Source organism: Triticum dicoccoides, chromosome 7A (assembly GCF_002162155.2).
Source record: "Triticum dicoccoides isolate Atlit2015 ecotype Zavitan chromosome 7A, WEW_v2.0, whole genome shotgun sequence".
Taxonomy (NCBI): Eukaryota; Viridiplantae; Streptophyta; class Magnoliopsida; order Poales; family Poaceae; genus Triticum; species Triticum dicoccoides.
The window spans coordinates 56,427,241-56,431,580 of NC_041392.1; positions in this window are offsets into that span (position 1 = coordinate 56,427,241).

The following is a 4,340-nucleotide window of genomic DNA, read 5'->3' on the forward strand; positions in this document are numbered from 1 at the left end:
CTCCACCACCTCCTCCTCCTCCTCCTCCTCCTCCTCCCTAGAGTGTACCTCACTAGAGGAGGGCCTCGAAGACAACACCCCTAAGTCGGTGAGGGTGCGCTCTTTCTGGCCGCGACCCCCTGTAGTGGCTCTCCCCCCAGCACCTCGTCCTCTAGAGGCTCTCCCCCCGCCCCCTCCTCCTCTAGGGGCACCTCTCCCTCGACCTCCCTGTGAGGAGTCATCGTCAAGTAGCCGAGGGGGAGGATTACGTGCTCGACCACTCCGACTAGGCAGGCCGACAACCTTGCATAGGAAACCCACGCCGTCGGCCTTCCCCTTGCCCATGTTCCACGAACCTGCATTGAGAAGAGAAAAAGCAATTAGTAAATTAATGAAATGAAGGAAAAGGCATGATAATAAACACATTAATAAAAATGCATAAAAAGGCATATTCCTAAACTATAGAAAAAAAATACTTGAAACGTACATCTGTTAGAACCCATATGAATCATCACTGTTGTAACCTCTTTCTCGGTCCGTCTCATCATCACTATCAATCATATCATCTTCGTTGTCCGACGGAGGTGGAGGCTCTTCCTCGTCGTCAGCGTCTTCGTTTAACTTTTCTAGCATAAGTATGTCATTTTCATTGACAATGGTCTCACCATCATTCCGTGCATCGTCGATGTTTGGGTCCACATCATCATCACCCAATGGTCTAGCGTCATCGTTTCTAACCACATCATCATCAGGTTGCTCTTGATAGAACACTCCCTCGTATATCATGGGGTTAATGTTGTAGTAATCGTCTTCATTCGGGTCTGGTAGCTTACCATGTGGCGACACCTTGAACACAACTTCCCAACCTTTTAGATACACTTTCTGGCATGGATAAGGCAGATAATATACTTGTGTAGCTTGGGTAGCCACAATGAAGAGATCGGCTCCGGCATAGACGGTTGATGATTTAACTTCGACCAAACCAATGGAAGGCGTATGTTTTACCCCCTCCCGCGGATCGAACCATCGGCATTTGAAGACAGGCAGACTTAGGGTCTCACGCCCCTGGCGGAATTTAACCTCATATATATTTTGTACCCTTCCATAGTAGTCTACTGAATTTTGACCGGGGGTGTACACTCCAGTATTTATAGTTTTGGGATCGGGGCGGCTGTTTTGGTGCTCCTCTGTATGGAAGCGATACCCATTCACATCATACTTTTTACATGTCATGACGGCAGGGTCAAAACCCATGGAAACCCATCTCAATACATCATCCATAGATATGTTCGGATCTTTTCCCTACAAGTATAATGGAAATTGTTGCATGCATTAGTTCGGTTAACTAATAAATGTTGAAGTGGGTATTTAATAGGGGAGTGTGGAAAATTACTTTCTCCATGAACCAAGCAACAAAATTTTTACATCCAGGGTTTCCATGACGGAGAAGAGTAAGTGCCTCCGCCTCAGTAGGAGGATTCACTCCCGTCCATTCCTCTTGAATGAAATCACTAAAAAAAGATAAGCGGTGTTAGACCGGGACTAAGTGAACATGAAACATGATGATGTGGAGACATAAAGGAATGGTGTAGTGGTATTACCTCATCCACACTTCCTCAACTTCCTTGATGTTGTGCAAGATATAGAACATGAGGTCCTCCCACTCTTGTCGTGGCATGTTATAAGATTTCGAGGCCCCAGCCCTCCCACCTTGCGCGTTGAATAGATCGAGCCTGGGTTGATACTTGGGCTCTTCTATATTGTATCGAGGCACCTTGTTATGCAGATGGGGAACGTGGTCTGGATGGTATGATGTCCCGAGGTCTGACACTTCCTCTAGGATAACTGCCTCAGCTATGGAAGCTTCAATCTTAGCTTTGTTTCCACATTTCTGTCGGAGATGCTTGTTCTGCCTCTCAGGGCCGTACTGCCAGCGATTTTGCACAGGGCCCCCCAACAATACCTCGTTCGCGAGGTGCAGAATGAGATGTGTCATCGGAGTAAAGAAGCCTGGCAGAAAGATCTTCTCTAGCTTGACTATCAACTCCGGTGCCTTCTTATGCAATTTTTCAATCACCTCTTTACTTACTTCTTTAGCACAGAGCGTGCGGAAGAAATGGCTAAGCTCGGCAAGCACACGCCAGACATACTCGGGACATAGCCTCGAACCATCACCGGCATTATCCGCCCAATCCATACATGGTAGTCATGACTCTTCAGGCCGGTCACTTTGCCCGTTGAAAGATTGACTCCCTTACTTATATTCGATACATAACCATCGGTGAACTTCAAAATTTGTTTCAGCCAGATAAGTACTTCTTTTTTTCTGGCGGTTTAAGGACAAAGTCAGCATCTGGCTTGAACCAGTTTTTTCGACCGCCTGTGGGAGGCTTCATGTTCAGGCGTGGTCTATCACAAATTCTCTGTTGATCGGCTCTAGCTTTTACGTTATCCTTCGTCTTATCAGGAATGTTGAGGATTGTGTGGAAAAGGGACTCTGCCACATTCTTTTTGGTGTGCATCACATCAATATTGTAAGGAAGTTTGAGGTCCTTGAAATAGGGAAGCTGCGAGAAGGGGGTAATGTGAGTCCAGTTGTGCGTCTCACCATATCCCTCGAAGCCTTTGGCTTTGGCTTTGGCTTTGCCTTTGACTTTAGGCTTGAGAGCTTTTAGCTGAGCAAGAACATCTGCCCCCGAAAATGTTGGAATCTCAGTTACTTCATGAACAACCTGGCCTTTCGTGAAGTTCTTCTTGTCTTCCCTGTCTGGATGGTCTGGAGGGAGGAACTGTCGATGCAGGTCAAAGGCTACATACTTGCCACCCTTACTCAGCCAAATCATTCGCAGAGCCTGCATGCACACTGGGCATGTCATCTTCTCACTTGTACACCATCCGCAGAATAGAGCATAGCCGGGAAAGTCATGCATGCAATAGTGCAACCAAACTTTCATCAAGAAATTTGTCTGCAGATCCCGGTCGTATGTCAACCTTGGAAAGTACCAAGAATGGTGCAAAGCATCCACAAGCGGCTGCATAAACACACCCAATTGCTTCCCCGGGTATTCAGGCCCCGGAATGATGAGCGACAAGAACATGGTCTTCCGTTGCATTAGGGCACCAGAAGGAAGATTGAGCGGAATTACAAACACAGGCCAGCAGCTGTATGGATTGGACGACATACCATATGGATTCAACCCATCACCTGATATGGCTATTCTTACATTCCCAGCCTCGGCTGCTTCCTCGGGGTATTCTTCATCGAAAGACTTCCATCCTTCCCCTCCCGATGGATGTACGATTTTTTTTCGATTGTACCTTATACCTTCCTTGTGCCACTTCATCATTTTGGCAGACTCCTTCGTGATGAAAAGGTGCTGCAGTCTTTTTATAAAATCAAGATACCGAAGAACCTTAACGGGGATGGTTAGTTGCTTTTTCTCACCATCCTCACCGACCACCTCAATGTACCGAGACGAACCGCACTTCCTACAGTACTTGTCATCCGCATACTCGTGCCTAAACAAAAGGCAATTCTTCAGGCAAACATCTATTTTCTCATAATCCATAGAGAGTGCCTTCATGATTTTCTTTGTATCGTACATGCTTTTTGGCAGTTCATGACCCTCAGGGAGGCTATTAGCCCATACTCCCAGGAATGCTTCGAAGCATTTCTGGCTACAGCCGTACTCAGCCTTGACTGCAATCAGTTGCGAGATGGCATCCAGCTGAGATATTTTCGCACCCGCATAAAGAGGTTTCTTCGACGAGGCCAAGACCTCCAAGAAGGGCTTTGCGGTTGCCTCCGGCTCCTCCGGTTCATTCTCTGAAGGTGTGGCATTTGCCGTTTCTGCAACAATGACATCATCTAGCATGTCCCTGACCCCATCGTCCTCATATCCATCGATGCGTTGTCGCATCACCTCCTCTCTACCATGGTCCTGCTCGGCTATGTTTATCGGCGGCATGTCAAAGTTTGGCATATATCCGTGCGTGCGAAGGTGCTCACTCATGTCCGTCTGATTTCTACGGTGACGTCTGGCACATCTCGCACACGGGAATTGTGGGATAATTCTCATTGGACGACGGAATATCTCCTTCAAATACACATCGGTTTTCATGATCCACCCTGATGTTACTCGATTCCGACGGATAAAACCACTGTACATCCACTGATTATCTGCCATCCTCTGCTTTTTTGCAAGCCACACAACATAATTAAGGATCCACTTAAATTAATCACATCAAATTTTCAGTTTCTACCGTGTTTAATCCACCTACATCTCTAATAGGTAAAGATGGGTCCTAATCCCACCCGAGGATGTGTAGATTGAGTACGTTCTCCATTCTACCCCATTCTG